Raw genomic sequence first — 20,311 nt, forward strand, 5'->3', positions numbered from 1 at the left:
CTGTTTATTTAAAAGTCGGTGATTTGAGCCCACCCAGGCATGCTGTCTTTCTGTTTCTAGTGATATGGAAGACCTTCCTGGCCTTACACTAAGCTTGCTTTTGACCTGCTCTGTTTCCTGTTGTCACATGTGATTGGTGTGTTGTTGAACATGAAAGATGACAAGTTAATATACCTACTGGTAAAATGGCTGTCAATGGTCTCTGATCTTCTGTTACTCAATAGCTTGATCATTCTGTGTTCTCCAAGGAACATATAATTTATTCTTATTAATCTGGCTAGTATGACAACGTAAATGATGTCAATCTGGCATGAATAACCTTAGCATTTATATTTATCTCGCGAGAAGGACAATGTTGGTCCAGTGTGTTTGTGTGTATATGTACGCCTATACGCCATGAAAGTGACTAGCCACTTCATCATTCTTCCAGAGTCAGTCCCCTTATTATTTGGAATGGGCTTGGCGATTATATATTACATTTGTGAAAATGCAGTTGTTTAAAATATATATTTATCAGAATATATTTGTGATTGTGGCTGAATTTACTCCTGCCAGATGCCTTTTAATATAATGTTGAGCTGACGAACATTGCGCTACATTTTTGCGCTTTTAAGGCCATTCAAAAAGCTAACAAACATTAGAAAACTACAGGTCTACTTCCTTGAAAATGTTGCTGCACTTTCGATGCACGTTAACACAACCATTGGAACAAAGTGTTGGTGTTTCGTAAACTCCATGTTCAGTTGGATGAGAGCACAAATGGACAGCGATCAAGAGTCAGGATCAAACACGCCACAAGTCTCTGTGGGGCAATTGGTTAGCGCGTTAGACTGTTAATCTAAAGGTTGGTGGTTCGAGCCCACCCAGAGACAACAGTTCTCAGTTTGTTGTGCTCCATGATGTGGATATGACAAGTCTCTGTGGTGCAATTGGTTGGTGCTTTAGACTGTTAATTTAAAAGTTTGGTGATTTGAGCCCACCCAGGCATGCTGTCTTTCTGTTTCTAGTGATATTGAATACCTTCCTGGCCTTACAGTAAGCTTGCTTTTGACCTGAGTCAGGATCAAACACACCACAAGTCTCTGTGCCGCAATTGGTTAGGGCGTTAGACTGTTAATCTAAAGGTTGGTGGTTCGAGCCCACCCAGGGACGACAGTTCTCAGTTTGTTGTGCTTCATGATGTGGATATGACAAGTCTGTGGTGCAATTGGTTGGTGCGTTAGACTGTTAATTTAAAAGTTGGTGATTTGAGCCCACCCAGGCATGCTGTCTTTCTGTTTCTAGTGATATGGAAGACCTTCCTGCCCTTACAGTAAGCTTGCTTTTGACCTGCTGTGTTTCCTGTTGTCACATGTGATTGGTGTGTTGTTGAACATTAAAGATGACAAGTTACTATACCTACTGGTAAAATGGCTGTCAATGGTCTCTGATCTTCTGTTACTCAATAGCTTGATCATTCTGTGTTCTCCAAGGAACATATAATTTATTCTTATTAATCTGGCTAGTATGACAACGTAAATGATGTCAATCTGGCATGAATAACCTTAGCATTTATATTTATCTCGCGAGAAGGACAATGTTGGTCCAGTGTGTTTGTGTGTATATGTACGCCTATACGCCATGAAAGTGACTAGCCACTTCATCATTCTTCCAGAGTCAGTCCCCTTATTATTTGGAATGGGCTTGGCGATTATATATTACATTTGTGAAAATGCAGTTGTTTAAAATATATATTTATCAGAATATATTTGTGATTGTGGCTGAATTTACTCCTGCCAGATGCCTTTTAATATAATGTTGAGCTGACGAACATTGCGCTACATTTTTGCCCTTTTAAGGCCATTCAAAAAGCTAACAAACATTAGAAAACTACAGGTCTACTTCCTTGAAAATGTTGCTGCACTTTCGATGCACGTTAACACAACCATTGGAACAAAGTGTTGTTGTTTCGTAAACTCCATGTTCAGTTGGATGAGAGCACAAATGGACAGAGATCAAGAGTCAGGATCAAACACACCACAAGTCTCTGTGGTGCAATTGGTTAGCGCGTTAGACTGTTAATCTAAAGGTTGGTGGTTCGAGCCCACCCAGGGACGACAGTTCTCAGTTTGTTGTTCTCCATGATGTGGATATGACAAGTCTTTGTGGTGCAATTGGTTGGCGTGTTAGACTGTTAATTTAAAAGTTGGTGATTTGAGCCCACCCAGGCATGCTGTCTTTCTGTTTCTAGTGATATGGAAGACCTTCCTGGCCTTACAGTAAGCTTGCTTTTGACCTTCTCTGTTTCCTGTTGTCACATGTGATTGGTGTGTTGTTGTACATGAAAGATGACAAGTTAATATACCTACTGGTAAAATGGCTGTCAATGGTCTCTGGTCTTCTGTTACTCAATAGCTTGATCATTCTGTGTTCTCCAAGGAACATATAATTTATTCTTATTAATCTGGCTAGTATGACAACGTAAATGATGTCAATCTGGCATGAATAACCTTAGCATTTATATTCATCTCGCGAGAAGGACAATGTTGGTCCAGTGTGTTTGTGTGAATATGTACGCCTATACGCCATGAAAGTGACTAGCCACTTCATCATTCTTCCAGAGTCAGTCCCCTTATTATTTGGAATGGGCTTGGCGATTATATATTACATTTGTGAAAATGCAGTTGTTTAAAATATATATTTATCAGAATATATTTGTGATTGTGGCTGAATTTACTCCTGCCAGATGCCTTTTAATATAATGTTGAGCTGACGAACATTGCGCTACATTTTTGCCCTTTTAAGGCCATTCAAAAAGCTAACAAACATTAGAAAACTACAGGTCTACTTCCTTGAAAATGTTGCTGCACTTTCGATGCACGTTAACACAACCATTGGAACAAAGTGTTGTTGTTTCGTAAACTCCATGTTCAGTTGGATGAGAGCACAAATGGACAGCGATCAAGAGTCAGGATCAAACACACCACAAGTCTCTGTGGCGCAATTGGTTGGCGCTTTAGACTGTTTATTTAAAAGTTGGGGATTTGAGCCCACCCAGGCATGCTGTCTTTCTGTTTCTAGTGATATGGAAGACCTTCCTGGCCTTACAGTAAGCTTGCTTTTGACCTGCTCTGTTTCCTGTTGTCACATGTGATTGGTGTGTTGTTGTACATGAAAGATGACAAGTTAATATACCTACTGGTAAAATGGCTGTCAATGGTCTCTGGTCTTCTGTTACTCAATAGCTTGATCATTCTGTGTTCTCCAAGGAACATATAATTTATTCTTATTAATCTGGCTAGTATGACAACGTAAATGATGTCAATCTGGCATGAATAACCTTAGCATTTATATTTATCTCGCGAGAAGGACAATGTTGGTCCAGTGTGTTTGTGTGTATATGTACGCCTATACGCCATGAAAGTGACTAGCCACTTCATCATTCTTCTAGAGTCAGTCCCCTTATTATTTGGAATGTGCTTGGCGATTATATATTACATTTGTGAAAATGCAGTTGTTTAAAATATATATTTATCAGAATATATTTGTGATTGTGGCTGAATTTACTCCTGCCAGATGCCTTTTCATATAATGTTGCGCTGATGAACATTGTGCTACATTTTTGCCCTTTTAAGGCCATTCAAAAAGCTAACAAACATTAGAAAACTACAGGTCTACTTCCTTGAAAATGTTGCTGCACTTTCGATGCACGTTAACACAACCATTGGAACAAAGTGTTGTTGTTACGTAAACTCCATGTTCAGTTGGATGAGAGCACAAATGGACAGCAATCAAGAGTCAGGATCAAACACAACACAAGTCTCTATGGGGCAATTGGTTAGCCTGTTAAACTGTTAATCTAAAGGTTGGTGGTTCGAGCCCACCCAGGGACGACAGTTCTCAGTTTGTTGTGTTCCATGATGTGGATATGACAAGTCTCTGTGGTGCAATTGGTTGTCGCGTCAGACTGTTAATTTAAAAGTTGGTGATTTGAGCCCACCCAGGCATGCTGTCTTTCTGTTTCTAGTGATATGGAAGACCTTCCTGGCCTTACAGTAAGCTTGCTTTTGACCTGCTGTGTTTCCTGTTGTTACATTTGATTGGTGTGTTGTTGAACATGAAAGATGACAAGTTAAGATACCTACTGGTAAAATGGCTGTCAATGGTCTCTGATCTTCTGTTACTCAATAGCTTGATCATTCTGTGTTCTCCAAGGAACATATAATTTATTCTTATTAATCTGGCTAGTATGACAACGCAAATGATGTCAATCTGGCATGAATAACCTTAGCATTTATATTTATCTCGCGAGAAGGACAATGTTGGTCCAGTGTGTTTGTGTGTATATGTACGCCTATACGCCATGAAAGTGACTAGCCACTTCATCATTCTTCCAGAGTCAGTCCCCTTATTATTTGGAATGGGCTTGGCGATTATATATTACATTTGTGAAAATGCAGTTGTTTAAAATATATATTTATCAGAATATATTTGTGATTGTGGCTGAATTTACTCCTGCCAGATGCCTTTTAATATAATGTTGAGCTGACGAACATTGCGCTACATTTTTGCGCTTTTAAGGCCATTCAAAAAGCTAACAAACATTAGAAAACTACAGGTCTACTTCCTTGAAAATGTTGCTGCACTTTCGATGCACGTTAACACAACCATTGGAACAAAGTGTTGGTGTTTCGTAAACTCCATGTTCAGTTGGATGAGAGCACAAATGGACAGCGATCAAGAGTCAGGATCAAACACGCCACAAGTCTCTGTGGGGCAATTGGTTAGCGCGTTAGACTGTTAATCTAAAGGTTGGTGGTTCGAGCCCACCCAGAGACAACAGTTCTCAGTTTGTTGTGCTCCATGATGTGGATATGACAAGTCTCTGTGGTGCAATTGGTTGGTGCTTTAGACTGTTAATTTAAAAGTTTGGTGATTTGAGCCCACCCAGGCATGCTGTCTTTCTGTTTCTAGTGATATTGAATACCTTCCTGGCCTTACAGTAAGCTTGCTTTTGACCTGAGTCAGGATCAAACACACCACAAGTCTCTGTGCCGCAATTGGTTAGGGCGTTAGACTGTTAATCTAAAGGTTGGTGGTTCGAGCCCACCCAGGGACGACAGTTCTCAGTTTGTTGTGCTTCATGATGTGGATATGACAAGTCTGTGGTGCAATTGGTTGGTGCGTTAGACTGTTAATTTAAAAGTTGGTGATTTGAGCCCACCCAGGCATGCTGTCTTTCTGTTTCTAGTGATATGGAAGACCTTCCTGCCCTTACAGTAAGCTTGCTTTTGACCTGCTGTGTTTCCTGTTGTCACATGTGATTGGTGTGTTGTTGAACATTAAAGATGACAAGTTACTATACCTACTGGTAAAATGGCTGTTAATGGTCTCTGATCTTCTGTTACTCAATAGCTTGATCATTCTGTGTTCTCCAAGGAACATATAATTTATTCTTATTAATCTGGCTAGTATGACAACGTAAATGATGTCAATCTGGCATGAATAACCTTAGCATTTATATTTATCTCGCGAGAAGGACAATGTTGGTCCAGTGTGTTTGTGTGTATATGTACGCCTATACGCCATGAAAGTGACTAGCCACTTCATCATTCTTCCAGAGTCAGTCCCCTTATTATTTGGAATGGGCTTGGCGATTATATATTACATTTGTGAAAATGCAGTTGTTTAAAATATATATTTATCAGAATATATTTGTGATTGTGGCTGAATTTACTCCTGCCAGATGCCTTTTAATATAATGTTGAGCTGACGAACATTGCGCTACATTTTTGCCCTTTTAAGGCCATTCAAAAAGCTAACAAACATTAGAAAACTACAGGTCTACTTCCTTGAAAATGTTGCTGCACTTTCGATGCACGTTAACACAACCATTGGAACAAAGTGTTGTTGTTTCGTAAACTCCATGTTCAGTTGGATGAGAGCACAAATGGACAGAGATCAAGAGTCAGGATCAAACACACCACAAGTCTCTGTGGTGCAATTGGTTAGCGCGTTAGACTGTTAATCTAAAGGTTGGTGGTTCGAGCCCACCCAGGGACGACAGTTTTCAGTTTGTTGTTCTCCATGATGTGGATATGACAAGTCTTTGTGGTGCAATTGGTTGGCGTGTTAGACTGTTAATTTAAAAGTTGGTGATTTGAGCCCACCCAGGCATGCTGTCTTTCTGTTTCTAGTGATATGGAAGACCTTCCTGGCCTTACAGTAAGCTTGCTTTTGACCTGCTCTGTTTCCTGTTGTCACATGTGATTGGTGTGTTGTTGTACATGAAAGATGACAAGTTAATATACCTACTGGTAAAATGGCTGTCAATGGTCTCTGGTCTTCTGTTACTCAATAGCTTGATCATTCTGTGTTCTCCAAGGAACATATAATTTATTCTTATTAATCTGGCTAGTATGACAACGTAAATGATGTCAATCTGGCATGAATAACCTTAGCATTTATATTCATCTCGCGAGAAGGACAATGTTGGTCCAGTGTGTTTGTGTGAATATGTACGCCTATACGCCATGAAAGTGACTAGCCACTTCATCATTCTTCCAGAGTCAGTCCCCTTATTATTTGGAATGGGCTTGGCGATTATATATTACATTTGTGAAAATGCAGTTGTTTAAAATATATATTTATCAGAATATATTTGTGATTGTGGCTGAATTTACTCCTGCCAGATGCCTTTTAATATAATGTTGAGCTGACGAACATTGCGCTACATTTTTGCCCTTTTAAGGCCATTCAAAAAGCTAACAAACATTAGAAAACTACAGGTCTACTTCCTTGAAAATGTTGCTGCACTTTCGATGCACGTTAACACAACCATTGGAACAAAGTGTTGTTGTTTCGTAAACTCCATGTTCAGTTGGATGAGAGCACAAATGGACAGCGATCAAGAGTCAGGATCAAACACACCACAAGTCTCTGTGGCGCAATTGGTTGGCGCTTTAGACTGTTTATTTAAAAGTTGGGGATTTGAGCCCACCCAGGCATGCTGTCTTTCTGTTTCTAGTGATATGGAAGACCTTCCTGGCCTTACAGTAAGCTTGCTTTTGACCTGCTCTGTTTCCTGTTGTCACATGTGATTGGTGTGTTGTTGTACATGAAAGATGACAAGTTAATATACCTACTGGTAAAATGGCTGTCAATGGTCTCTGGTCTTCTGTTACTCAATAGCTTGATCATTCTGTGTTCTCCAAGGAACATATAATTTATTCTTATTAATCTGGCTAGTATGACAACGTAAATGATGTCAATCTGGCATGAATAACCTTAGCATTTATATTCATCTCGCGAGAAGGACAATGTTGGTCCAGTGTGTTTGTGTGTATATGTACGCCTATACGCCATGAAAGTGACTAGCCACTTCATCATTCTTCCAGAGTCAGTCCCCTTATTATTTGGAATGGGCTTGGCGATTATATATTACATTTGTGAAAATGCAGTTGTTTAAAATATATATTTATCAGAATATATTTGTGATTGTGGCTGAATTTACTCCTGCCAGATGCCTTTTAATATAATGTTGAGCTGACGAACATTGCGCTACATTTTTGCGCTTTTAAGGCCATTCAAAAAGCTAACAAACATTAGAAAACTACAGGTCTACTTCCTTGAAAATGTTGCTGCACTTTCGATGCACGTTAACACAACCATTGGAACAAAGTGTTGGTGTTTCGTAAACTCCATGTTCAGTTGGATGAGAGCACAAATGGACAGCGATCAAGAGTCAGGATCAAACACGCCACAAGTCTCTGTGGGGCAATTGGTTAGCGCGTTAGACTGTTAATCTAAAGGTTGGTGGTTCGAGCCCACCCAGAGACAACAGTTCTCAGTTTGTTGTGCTCCATGATGTGGATATGACAAGTCTCTGTGGTGCAATTGGTTGGTGCTTTAGACTGTTAATTTAAAAGTTTGGTGATTTGAGCCCACCCAGGCATGCTGTCTTTCTGTTTCTAGTGATATTGAATACCTTCCTGGCCTTACAGTAAGCTTGCTTTTGACCTGAGTCAGGATCAAACACACCACAAGTCTCTGTGCCGCAATTGGTTAGGGCGTTAGACTGTTAATCTAAAGGTTGGTGGTTCGAGCCCACCCAGGGACGACAGTTCTCAGTTTGTTGTGCTTCATGATGTGGATATGACAAGTCTGTGGTGCAATTGGTTGGTGCGTTAGACTGTTAATTTAAAAGTTGGTGATTTGAGCCCACCCAGGCATGCTGTCTTTCTGTTTCTAGTGATATGGAAGACCTTCCTGCCCTTACAGTAAGCTTGCTTTTGACCTGCTGTGTTTCCTGTTGTCACATGTGATTGGTGTGTTGTTGAACATTAAAGATGACAAGTTACTATACCTACTGGTAAAATGGCTGTCAATGGTCTCTGATCTTCTGTTACTCAATAGCTTGATCATTCTGTGTTCTCCAAGGAACATATAATTTATTCTTATTAATCTGGCTAGTATGACAACGTAAATGATGTCAATCTGGCATGAATAACCTTAGCATTTATATTTATCTCGCGAGAAGGACAATGTTGGTCCAGTGTGTTTGTGTGTATATGTACGCCTATACGCCATGAAAGTGACTAGCCACTTCATCATTCTTCCAGAGTCAGTCCCCTTATTATTTGGAATGGGCTTGGCGATTATATATTACATTTGTGAAAATGCAGTTGTTTAAAATATATATTTATCAGAATATATTTGTGATTGTGGCTGAATTTACTCCTGCCAGATGCCTTTTAATATAATGTTGAGCTGACGAACATTGCGCTACATTTTTGCCCTTTTAAGGCCATTCAAAAAGCTAACAAACATTAGAAAACTACAGGTCTACTTCCTTGAAAATGTTGCTGCACTTTCGATGCACGTTAACACAACCATTGGAACAAAGTGTTGTTGTTTCGTAAACTCCATGTTCAGTTGGATGAGAGCACAAATGGACAGAGATCAAGAGTCAGGATCAAACACACCACAAGTCTCTGTGGTGCAATTGGTTAGCGCGTTAGACTGTTAATCTAAAGGTTGGTGGTTCGAGCCCACCCAGGGACGACAGTTCTCAGTTTGTTGTTCTCCATGATGTGGATATGACAAGTCTTTGTGGTGCAATTGGTTGGCGTGTTAGACTGTTAATTTAAAAGTTGGTGATTTGAGCCCACCCAGGCATGCTGTCTTTCTGTTTCTAGTGATATGGAAGACCTTCCTGGCCTTACAGTAAGCTTGCTTTTGACCTGCTCTGTTTCCTGTTGTCACATGTGATTGGTGTGTTGTTGTACATGAAAGATGACAAGTTAATATACCTACTGGTAAAATGGCTGTCAATGGTCTCTGGTCTTCTGTTACTCAATAGCTTGATCATTCTGTGTTCTCCAAGGAACATATAATTTATTCTTATTAATCTGGCTAGTATGACAACGTAAATGATGTCAATCTGGCATGAATAACCTTAGCATTTATATTCATCTCGCGAGAAGGACAATGTTGGTCCAGTGTGTTTGTGTGAATATGTACGCCTATACGCCATGAAAGTGACTAGCCACTTCATCATTCTTCCAGAGTCAGTCCCCTTATTATTTGGAATGGGCTTGGCGATTATATATTACATTTGTGAAAATGCAGTTGTTTAAAATATATATTTATCAGAATATATTTGTGATTGTGGCTGAATTTACTCCTGCCAGATGCCTTTTAATATAATGTTGAGCTGACGAACATTGCGCTACATTTTTGCCCTTTTAAGGCCATTCAAAAAGCTAACAAACATTAGAAAACTACAGGTCTACTTCCTTGAAAATGTTGCTGCACTTTCGATGCACGTTAACACAACCATTGGAACAAAGTGTTGTTGTTTCGTAAACTCCATGTTCAGTTGGATGAGAGCACAAATGGACAGCGATCAAGAGTCAGGATCAAACACACCACAAGTCTCTGTGGCGCAATTGGTTGGCGCTTTAGACTGTTTATTTAAAAGTTGGGGATTTGAGCCCACCCAGGCATGCTGTCTTTCTGTTTCTAGTGATATGGAAGACCTTCCTGGCCTTACAGTAAGCTTGCTTTTGACCTGCTCTGTTTCCTGTTGTCACATGTGATTGGTGTGTTGTTGTACATGAAAGATGACAAGTTAATATACCTACTGGTAAAATGGCTGTCAATGGTCTCTGGTCTTCTGTTACTCAATAGCTTGATCATTCTGTGTTCTCCAAGGAACATATAATTTATTCTTATTAATCTGGCTAGTATGACAACGTAAATGATGTCAATCTGGCATGAATAACCTTAGCATTTATATTTATCTCGCGAGAAGGACAATGTTGGTCCAGTGTGTTTGTGTGTATATGTACGCCTATACGCCATGAAAGTGACTAGCCACTTCATCATTCTTCTAGAGTCAGTCCCCTTATTATTTGGAATGTGCTTGGCGATTATATATTACATTTGTGAAAATGCAGTTGTTTAAAATATATATTTATCAGAATATATTTGTGATTGTGGCTGAATTTACTCCTGCCAGATGCCTTTTCATATAATGTTGCGCTGATGAACATTGTGCTACATTTTTGCCCTTTTAAGGCCATTCAAAAAGCTAACAAACATTAGAAAACTACAGGTCTACTTCCTTGAAAATGTTGCTGCACTTTCGATGCACGTTAACACAACCATTGGAACAAAGTGTTGTTGTTACGTAAACTCCATGTTCAGTTGGATGAGAGCACAAATGGACAGCAATCAAGAGTCAGGATCAAACACAACACAAGTCTCTATGGGGCAATTGGTTAGCCTGTTAAACTGTTAATCTAAAGGTTGGTGGTTCGAGCCCACCCAGGGACGACAGTTCTCAGTTTGTTGTGTTCCATGATGTGGATATGACAAGTCTCTGTGGTGCAATTGGTTGTCGCGTCAGACTGTTAATTTAAAAGTTGGTGATTTGAGCCCACCCAGGCATGCTGTCTTTCTGTTTCTAGTGATATGGAAGACCTTCCTGGCCTTACAGTAAGCTTGCTTTTGACCTGCTGTGTTTCCTGTTGTTACATTTGATTGGTGTGTTGTTGAACATGAAAGATGACAAGTTAAGATACCTACTGGTAAAATGGCTGTCAATGGTCTCTGATCTTCTGTTACTCAATAGCTTGATCATTCTGTGTTCTCCAAGGAACATATAATTTATTCTTATTAATCTGGCTAGTATGACAACGCAAATGATGTCAATCTGGCATGAATAACCTTAGCATTTATATTTATCTCGCGAGAAGGACAATGTTGGTCCAGTGTGTTTGTGTGTATATGTACGCCTATACGCCATGAAAGTGACTAGCCACTTCATCATTCTTCCAGAGTCAGTCCCCTTATTATTTGGAATGGGCTTGGCGATTATATATTACATTTGTGAAAATGCAGTTGTTTAAAATATATATTTATCAGAATATATTTGTGATTGTGGCTGAATTTACTCCTGCCAGATGCCTTTTAATATAATGTTGAGCTGACGAACATTGCGCTACATTTTTGCGCTTTTAAGGCCATTCAAAAAGCTAACAAACATTAGAAAACTACAGGTCTACTTCCTTGAAAATGTTGCTGCACTTTCGATGCACGTTAACACAACCATTGGAACAAAGTGTTGGTGTTTCGTAAACTCCATGTTCAGTTGGATGAGAGCACAAATGGACAGCGATCAAGAGTCAGGATCAAACACGCCACAAGTCTCTGTGGGGCAATTGGTTAGCGCGTTAGACTGTTAATCTAAAGGTTGGTGGTTCGAGCCCACCCAGAGACAACAGTTCTCAGTTTGTTGTGCTCCATGATGTGGATATGACAAGTCTCTGTGGTGCAATTGGTTGGTGCTTTAGACTGTTAATTTAAAAGTTTGGTGATTTGAGCCCACCCAGGCATGCTGTCTTTCTGTTTCTAGTGATATTGAATACCTTCCTGGCCTTACAGTAAGCTTGCTTTTGACCTGAGTCAGGATCAAACACACCACAAGTCTCTGTGCCGCAATTGGTTAGGGCGTTAGACTGTTAATCTAAAGGTTGGTGGTTCGAGCCCACCCAGGGACGACAGTTCTCAGTTTGTTGTGCTTCATGATGTGGATATGACAAGTCTGTGGTGCAATTGGTTGGTGCGTTAGACTGTTAATTTAAAAGTTGGTGATTTGAGCCCACCCAGGCATGCTGTCTTTCTGTTTCTAGTGATATGGAAGACCTTCCTGCCCTTACAGTAAGCTTGCTTTTGACCTGCTGTGTTTCCTGTTGTCACATGTGATTGGTGTGTTGTTGAACATTAAAGATGACAAGTTACTATACCTACTGGTAAAATGGCTGTTAATGGTCTCTGATCTTCTGTTACTCAATAGCTTGATCATTCTGTGTTCTCCAAGGAACATATAATTTATTCTTATTAATCTGGCTAGTATGACAACGTAAATGATGTCAATCTGGCATGAATAACCTTAGCATTTATATTTATCTCGCGAGAAGGACAATGTTGGTCCAGTGTGTTTGTGTGTATATGTACGCCTATACGCCATGAAAGTGACTAGCCACTTCATCATTCTTCCAGAGTCAGTCCCCTTATTATTTGGAATGGGCTTGGCGATTATATATTACATTTGTGAAAATGCAGTTGTTTAAAATATATATTTATCAGAATATATTTGTGATTGTGGCTGAATTTACTCCTGCCAGATGCCTTTTAATATAATGTTGAGCTGACGAACATTGCGCTACATTTTTGCCCTTTTAAGGCCATTCAAAAAGCTAACAAACATTAGAAAACTACAGGTCTACTTCCTTGAAAATGTTGCTGCACTTTCGATGCACGTTAACACAACCATTGGAACAAAGTGTTGTTGTTTCGTAAACTCCATGTTCAGTTGGATGAGAGCACAAATGGACAGAGATCAAGAGTCAGGATCAAACACACCACAAGTCTCTGTGGTGCAATTGGTTAGCGCGTTAGACTGTTAATCTAAAGGTTGGTGGTTCGAGCCCACCCAGGGACGACAGTTTTCAGTTTGTTGTTCTCCATGATGTGGATATGACAAGTCTTTGTGGTGCAATTGGTTGGCGTGTTAGACTGTTAATTTAAAAGTTGGTGATTTGAGCCCACCCAGGCATGCTGTCTTTCTGTTTCTAGTGATATGGAAGACCTTCCTGGCCTTACAGTAAGCTTGCTTTTGACCTGCTCTGTTTCCTGTTGTCACATGTGATTGGTGTGTTGTTGTACATGAAAGATGACAAGTTAATATACCTACTGGTAAAATGGCTGTCAATGGTCTCTGGTCTTCTGTTACTCAATAGCTTGATCATTCTGTGTTCTCCAAGGAACATATAATTTATTCTTATTAATCTGGCTAGTATGACAACGTAAATGATGTCAATCTGGCATGAATAACCTTAGCATTTATATTCATCTCGCGAGAAGGACAATGTTGGTCCAGTGTGTTTGTGTGAATATGTACGCCTATACGCCATGAAAGTGACTAGCCACTTCATCATTCTTCCAGAGTCAGTCCCCTTATTATTTGGAATGGGCTTGGCGATTATATATTACATTTGTGAAAATGCAGTTGTTTAAAATATATATTTATCAGAATATATTTGTGATTGTGGCTGAATTTACTCCTGCCAGATGCCTTTTAATATAATGTTGAGCTGACGAACATTGCGCTACATTTTTGCCCTTTTAAGGCCATTCAAAAAGCTAACAAACATTAGAAAACTACAGGTCTACTTCCTTGAAAATGTTGCTGCACTTTCGATGCACGTTAACACAACCATTGGAACAAAGTGTTGTTGTTTCGTAAACTCCATGTTCAGTTGGATGAGAGCACAAATGGACAGCGATCAAGAGTCAGGATCAAACACACCACAAGTCTCTGTGGCGCAATTGGTTGGCGCTTTAGACTGTTTATTTAAAAGTTGGGGATTTGAGCCCACCCAGGCATGCTGTCTTTCTGTTTCTAGTGATATGGAAGACCTTCCTGGCCTTACAGTAAGCTTGCTTTTGACCTGCTCTGTTTCCTGTTGTCACATGTGATTGGTGTGTTGTTGTACATGAAAGATGACAAGTTAATATACCTACTGGTAAAATGGCTGTCAATGGTCTCTGGTCTTCTGTTACTCAATAGCTTGATCATTCTGTGTTCTCCAAGGAACATATAATTTATTCTTATTAATCTGGCTAGTATGACAACGTAAATGATGTCAATCTGGCATGAATAACCTTAGCATTTATATTCATCTCGCGAGAAGGACAATGTTGGTCCAGTGTGTTTGTGTGAATATGTACGCCTATACGCCATGAAAGTGACTAGCCACTTCATCATTCTTCCAGAGTCAGTCCCCTTATTATTTGGAATGGGCTTGGCGATTATATATTACATTTGTGAAAATGCAGTTGTTTAAAATATATATTTATCAGAATATATTTGTGATTGTGGCTGAATTTACTCCTGCCAGATGCCTTTTAATATAATGTTGAGCTGACGAACATTGCACTACATTTTTGCCCTTTTAAGGCCATTCAAAAAGCTAACAAACATTAGAAAACTACAGGTCTACTTCCTTGAAAATGTTGCTGCACTTTCGATGCACGTTAACACAACCATTGGAACAAAGTGTTGTTGTTTCGTAAACTCCATGTTCAGTTGGATGAGAGCACAAATGGACAGCGATCAAGAGTCAGGATCAAACACACCACAAGTCTCTGTGGCGCAATTGGTTGGCGCTTTAGACTGTTTATTTAAAAGTTGGGGATTTGAGCCCACCCAGGCATGCTGTCTTTCTGTTTCTAGTGATATGGAAGACCTTCCTGGCCTTACAGTAAGCTTGCTTTTGACCTGCTCTGTTTCCTGTTGTCACATGTGATTGGTGTGTTGTTGTACATGAAAGATGACAAGTTAATATACCTACTGGTAAAATGGCTGTCAATGGTCTCTGGTCTTCTGTTACTCAATAGCTTGATCATTCTGTGTTCTCCAAGGAACATATAATTTATTCTTATTAATCTGGCTAGTATGACAACGTAAATGATGTCAATCTGGCATGAATAACCTTAGCATTTATATTTATCTCGCGAGAAGGACAATGTTGGTCCAGTGTGTTTGTGTGTATATGTACGCCTATACGCCATGAAAGTGACTAGCCACTTCATCATTCTTCTAGAGTCAGTCCCCTTATTATTTGGAATGTGCTTGGCGATTATATATTACATTTGTGAAAATGCAGTTGTTTAAAATATATATTTATCAGAATATATTTGTGATTGTGGCTGAATTTACTCCTGCCAGATGCCTTTTCATATAATGTTGCGCTGATGAACATTGTGCTACATTTTTGCCCTTTTAAGGCCATTCAAAAAGCTAACAAACATTAGAAAACTACAGGTCTACTTCCTTGAAAATGTTGCTGCACTTTCGATGCACGTTAACACAACCATTGGAACAAAGTGTTGTTGTTACGTAAACTCCATGTTCAGTTGGATGAGAGCACAAATGGACAGCAATCAAGAGTCAGGATCAAACACAACACAAGTCTCTATGGGGCAATTGGTTAGCCTGTTAAACTGTTAATCTAAAGGTTGGTGGTTCGAGCCCACCCAGGACGACAGTTCTCAGTTTGTTGTGTTCCATGATGTGGATATGACAAGTCTCTGTGGTGCAATTGGTTGTCGCGTCAGACTGTTAATTTAAAAGTTGGTGATTTGAGCCCACCCAGGCATGCTGTCTTTCTGTTTCTAGTGATATGGAAGACCTTCCTGGCCTTACAGTAAGCTTGCTTTTGACCTGCTGTGTTTCCTGTTGTTACATTTGATTGGTGTGTTGTTGAACATGAAAGATGACAAGTTAAGATACCTACTGGTAAAATGGCTGTCAATGGTCTCTGATCTTCTGTTACTCAATAGCTTGATCATTCTGTGTTCTCCAAGGAACATATCATTTATTCTTATTAATCTGGCTAGTATGACAACGTAAATGATGTCAATCTGGCATGAATAACCTTAGCATTTATATTTATCTCGCGAGAAGGACAATGTTGGTCCAGTGTGTTTGTGTGTATATGTACGCCTATACGCCATGAAAGTGACTAGCCACTTCATCATTCTTCCAGAGTCAGTCCCCTTATTATTTGGAATGGGCTTGGCGATTATATATTACATTTGTGAAAATGCAGTTGTTTAAAATATATATTTATCAGAATATATTTGTGATTGTGGCTGAATTTACTCCTGCCAGATGCCTTTAATATAATGTTGAGCTGACGAACATTGCGCTACATTTTTGCCCTTTTAAGGCCATTCAAAAGCTAACAAACATTAGAAAACTACAGGTCTACTTCCTTGAAAATGTTGCTGCACTTTCGATGCACGTTAACACAACCATTGGAACAAAGTGTTGTTGTTTCGTAAACTCCATGTTCAGTTGGATGAGAGCACAAATGGACAGAGATCAAGAGTCAGGATCAAACACACCACAAGTCTCTGTGGTGCAATTGGTTAGCGCGTTAGACTGTTAATCTAAAGGTTGGTGGTTCGAGCCCACCCAGGGACGACAGTTCTCAGTTTGTTGTTCTCCATGATGTGGATATGACAAGTCTTTGTGGTGCAATTGGTTGGCGTGTTAGACTGTTAATTTAAAAGTTGGTGATTTGAGCCCACCCAGGCATGCTGTCTTTCTGTTTCTAGTGATATGGAAGACCTTCCTGGCCTTACAGTAAGCTTGCTTTTGACCTGCTCTGTTTCCTGTTGTCACATGTGATTGGTGTGTTGTTGTACATGAAAGATGACAAGTTAATATACCTACTGGTAAAATGGCTGTCAATGGTCTCTGGTCTTCTGTTACTCAATAGCTTGATCATTCTGTGTTCTCCAAGGAACATATAATTTATTCTTATTAATCTGGCTAGTATGACAACGTAAATGATGTCAATCTGGCATGAATAACCTTAGCATTTATATTCATCTCGCGAGAAGGACAATGTTGGTCCAGTGTGTTTGTGTGAATATGTACGCCTATACGCCATGAAAGTGACTAGCCACTTCATCATTCTTCCAGAGTCAGTCCCCTTATTATTTGGAATGGGCTTGGCGATTATATATTACATTTGTGAAAATGCAGTTGTTTAAAATATATATTTATCAGAATATATTTGTGATTGTGGCTGAATTTACTCCTGCCAGATGCCTTTTAATATAATGTTGAGCTGACGAACATTGCGCTACATTTTGCCCTTTTAAGGCCATTCAAAAAGCTAACAAACATTAGAAAACTACAGGTCTACTTCCTTGAAAATGTTGCTGCACTTTCGATGCACGTTAACACAACCATTGGAACAAAGTGTTGTTGTTTCGTAAACTCCATGTTCAGTTGGATGAGAGCACAAATGGACAGCGATCAAGAGTCAGGATCAAACACACCACAAGTCTCTGTGGCGCAATTGGTTGGCGCTTTAGACTGTTTATTTAAAAGTTGGGGATTTGAGCCCACCCAGGCATGCTGTCTTTCTGTTTCTAGTGATATGGAAGACCTTCCTGGCCTTACAGTAAGCTTGCTTTTGACCTGCTCTGTTTCCTGTTGTCACATGTGATTGGTGTGTTGTTGTACATGAAAGATGACAAGTTAATATACCTACTGGTAAAATGGCTGTCAATGGTCTCTGGTCTTATGTTACTCAATAGCTTGATCATTCTGTGTTCTCCAAGGAACATATAATTTATTCTTATTAATCTGGCTAGTATGACAACGTAAATCATGTCAATCTGGCATGAATAACCTTAGCATTTATATTTATCTCGCGAGAAGGACAATGTTGGTCCAGTGTGTTTGTGTGTATATGTACGCCTATCCGCCATGAAAGTGACTAGCCACTTCATCATTCTTCCAGAGTCAGTCCCCTTATTATTTGGAATGGGCTTGGCGATTATATATTACATTTGTGAAAATGCAGTTGTTTAAAATATATATTTATCAGAATATATTTGTGATTGTGGCTGAATTTACTCCTGCCAGATGCCTTTTAATATAATGTTGAGCTGACGAACACTGCGCTACATTTTTGCCCTTTTAAGGCCATTCAAAAAGCTAACAAACATTAGAAAACTACAGGTCTACTTCCTTGAAAATGTTGCTGCACTTTCGATGCACGTTAACACAACCATTGGAACAAAGTGTTGTTGTTTCGTAAACTCCATGTTCAGTTGGATGAGAGCACAAATGGACAGCAATCCAGAGTTAGGATCTAACACACCACAAGTCTCTGTGGCGCAATTGGTTAGCGCGTTAGACTGTTAATCTAAAGGTTGGTGGTTCGAGCCCACCCAGGGACGACAGTTCTCTGTTTGTTGTGCTCCATGATGTGGATATGAGAAGTCTCTCTGTGGTGCAATTGGTTGGCGTGTTAGACTGTTTATTTAAAAGTTGGTGATTTGAGCCCACCCAGGCATGCTGTCTTTCTGTTTCTAGTGATATGGAAGACCCTTCCTGGCCTTACAGTAAGCTTGCTTTTGACCTGCTCTGTTTCCTGTTGTCACATGTGATTGGTGTGTTGTTGTACATGAAAGATGACAAGTTAATATACCTACTGGTAAAATGGCTGTCAATGGTCTCTGATCTTCTGTTACTCAATAGCTTGATCATTCTGTGTTCTCCAAGGAACATATAATTTATTCTTATTAATCTGGCTAGTATGACAACGTAAATGATGTCAATTGGCATGAATGAATAACCTTAGCATTTATATTATCTAGCGAGAAGGACAATGTTGGTCCAGTGTGTTGTGTGTGTGATATGTACGCCTATACGCCATGAAAGTGACTAGCCACTTCATCATTCTTCCAGAGTCAGTCCCCTTATTATTTGGAATGGGCTTGGCGATATATATTACATTTGTGAAAATGCAGTTGTTTAAAATATATATTTATCAGAATATATTTGTGATTGTGGCTGAATTTACTCCTGCCAGATGCCTTTTAATATAATGTTGAGCTGACGAACATTGCGCTACATTTTTGCCCTTTTAAGGCCATTCAAAAAGCTAACAAACATTAGAAAACTACAGGTCTACTTCCTTGAAAATGTTGCTGCACTTTCGATGCACGTTAACACAACCATTGGAACAAAGTGTTGTTGTTCGTAAACTCCATGTTCAGTTGGATGAGAGAGCCACAAAATGGACAGCGATCAAGAGTCAGGATTCAACACACCACAAGTCTCTGTGGCCCGCAATTGGTTGGCGCTTTAGACTGGTTTATTTAAAAGTTGGGGATTTGAGCCCACCCAGGATGCTGTCTTTCTGTTTCTAGTGATATGGAAGACCTTCCTGGCCTTACAGTAAGCTTGCTTTTGACCTGCTCTGTTTCCTGTTGTCACATGTGATTGGGTGTGTTGTTGTACATGAAAGATGACAAGTTAAACTACTGGTACTGTAAAATGGCTGTCAATGGTCTCTGATCTTCTGTTACTCAATAGCTTGATCATTCTGTGTTCTCCAAGGACATATAATTTATTCTTATTAATCTGGCTAGTATGACAACGTAAATGATGTCAATCTGGCATGAATAACCTTAGCATTTATATTTATCTCGCGAGAAGGACATGTTGGTCCAGTGTGTTTGTGTGTATATGTACGCTATACGCCATGAAAGTGACTAGCCACTTCATCATTCTTCCAGAGTCAGTCCCCTTATTATTTGGAATGGGCTGGCGATTATATATTACATTTGTGAAAATGCAGTTGTTAAAATATATATTTATCAGAATATATTTGTGATTGTGGCTGAATTACTCCTGCCAGATGCCTTTTAATATAATGTTGAGCTGACGAACATGGCGCTACATTTTTGCCCTTTTAAGGCCATTCAAAAAGCTAACAAACATTAGAAAACTACAGGTCTATTCCTTGAAAATGTTGCTGCACTTTCGATGCACGTTAACACAACCATTGGAACAAAGTGTTGTTGTTTCGTAAACTCCATGTTCAGTTGGATGAGAGCACAAATGGACAGCAATCAAGAGTCAGGATCAAACACACCACAAGTCTCTGTGGCGCAATTGGTTAGCGCGTTAGACTGTTAATCTAAAGGTTGGTGGTTCGAGCCCACCCAGGGACGACAGTTCTCAGTTGTTGTGCTCCATGATGTGGATATGACAAGTCTCTGTGGTGCAATTGGTTGGCGTGTTAGACTGTTTATTTAAAAGTTGGTGATTTGAGCCACCCAGGCATGCTGTCTTTCTGTTTCTAGTGATATGGAAGACCTTCCTGGCTTACAGTAAGCTTGCTTTTGACCTGCTCTGTTTCCTGTTGTCAATGTGATTGGTGTGTTGTTG

At 39.6% G+C, this 20,311-nt stretch overlaps 17 non-coding genes across 17 annotated transcripts; all 17 read left to right on the plus strand.

Moving 5' to 3' along the window:
* The first annotated feature begins 798 nt into the window (after positions 1–798).
* On the plus strand, positions 799–872 carry trnan-guu (transfer RNA asparagine (anticodon GUU)). The gene has a single exon. It is a non-coding gene; the product is annotated as a tRNA-Asn (tRNA).
* A 206-nt stretch (positions 873–1,078) lies between these two features.
* Positions 1,079–1,152, plus strand: trnan-guu (transfer RNA asparagine (anticodon GUU)). The gene has a single exon. It is a non-coding gene; the product is annotated as a tRNA-Asn (tRNA).
* Positions 1,153–2,022: 870 nt separating this feature from the next.
* On the plus strand, positions 2,023–2,096 carry trnan-guu (transfer RNA asparagine (anticodon GUU)). Its single transcript has one exon. It is a non-coding gene; the product is annotated as a tRNA-Asn (tRNA).
* Positions 2,097–3,798: 1,702 nt separating this feature from the next.
* Positions 3,799–3,872, plus strand: trnan-guu (transfer RNA asparagine (anticodon GUU)). Its single transcript has one exon. It is a non-coding gene; the product is annotated as a tRNA-Asn (tRNA).
* An 872-nt stretch (positions 3,873–4,744) lies between these two features.
* trnan-guu (transfer RNA asparagine (anticodon GUU)) lies at positions 4,745–4,818 on the plus strand. Its single transcript has one exon. It is a non-coding gene; the product is annotated as a tRNA-Asn (tRNA).
* Positions 4,819–5,024: 206 nt separating this feature from the next.
* Positions 5,025–5,098, plus strand: trnan-guu (transfer RNA asparagine (anticodon GUU)). The gene has a single exon. It is a non-coding gene; the product is annotated as a tRNA-Asn (tRNA).
* Positions 5,099–5,968: 870 nt separating this feature from the next.
* Positions 5,969–6,042, plus strand: trnan-guu (transfer RNA asparagine (anticodon GUU)). Its single transcript has one exon. It is a non-coding gene; the product is annotated as a tRNA-Asn (tRNA).
* A 1,702-nt stretch (positions 6,043–7,744) lies between these two features.
* Positions 7,745–7,818, plus strand: trnan-guu (transfer RNA asparagine (anticodon GUU)). Its single transcript has one exon. It is a non-coding gene; the product is annotated as a tRNA-Asn (tRNA).
* A 206-nt stretch (positions 7,819–8,024) lies between these two features.
* On the plus strand, positions 8,025–8,098 carry trnan-guu (transfer RNA asparagine (anticodon GUU)). The gene has a single exon. It is a non-coding gene; the product is annotated as a tRNA-Asn (tRNA).
* Positions 8,099–8,968: 870 nt separating this feature from the next.
* Positions 8,969–9,042, plus strand: trnan-guu (transfer RNA asparagine (anticodon GUU)). The gene has a single exon. It is a non-coding gene; the product is annotated as a tRNA-Asn (tRNA).
* Positions 9,043–10,744: 1,702 nt separating this feature from the next.
* On the plus strand, positions 10,745–10,818 carry trnan-guu (transfer RNA asparagine (anticodon GUU)). The gene has a single exon. It is a non-coding gene; the product is annotated as a tRNA-Asn (tRNA).
* Positions 10,819–11,690: 872 nt separating this feature from the next.
* Positions 11,691–11,764, plus strand: trnan-guu (transfer RNA asparagine (anticodon GUU)). The gene has a single exon. It is a non-coding gene; the product is annotated as a tRNA-Asn (tRNA).
* Positions 11,765–11,970: 206 nt separating this feature from the next.
* Positions 11,971–12,044, plus strand: trnan-guu (transfer RNA asparagine (anticodon GUU)). Its single transcript has one exon. It is a non-coding gene; the product is annotated as a tRNA-Asn (tRNA).
* Positions 12,045–12,914: 870 nt separating this feature from the next.
* trnan-guu (transfer RNA asparagine (anticodon GUU)) lies at positions 12,915–12,988 on the plus strand. Its single transcript has one exon. It is a non-coding gene; the product is annotated as a tRNA-Asn (tRNA).
* Positions 12,989–16,463: 3,475 nt separating this feature from the next.
* trnan-guu (transfer RNA asparagine (anticodon GUU)) lies at positions 16,464–16,537 on the plus strand. Its single transcript has one exon. It is a non-coding gene; the product is annotated as a tRNA-Asn (tRNA).
* Positions 16,538–18,238: 1,701 nt separating this feature from the next.
* On the plus strand, positions 18,239–18,312 carry trnan-guu (transfer RNA asparagine (anticodon GUU)). Its single transcript has one exon. It is a non-coding gene; the product is annotated as a tRNA-Asn (tRNA).
* Positions 18,313–20,020: 1,708 nt separating this feature from the next.
* trnan-guu (transfer RNA asparagine (anticodon GUU)) lies at positions 20,021–20,094 on the plus strand. Its single transcript has one exon. It is a non-coding gene; the product is annotated as a tRNA-Asn (tRNA).
* The last annotated feature ends 217 nt before the right edge of the window (positions 20,095–20,311 follow it).

The sequence above is a fragment of the Oncorhynchus kisutch genome, linkage group LG9 (genome assembly GCF_002021735.2).
Source record: "Oncorhynchus kisutch isolate 150728-3 linkage group LG9, Okis_V2, whole genome shotgun sequence".
Lineage (NCBI taxonomy): Eukaryota > Metazoa > Chordata > Actinopteri > Salmoniformes > Salmonidae > Oncorhynchus > Oncorhynchus kisutch.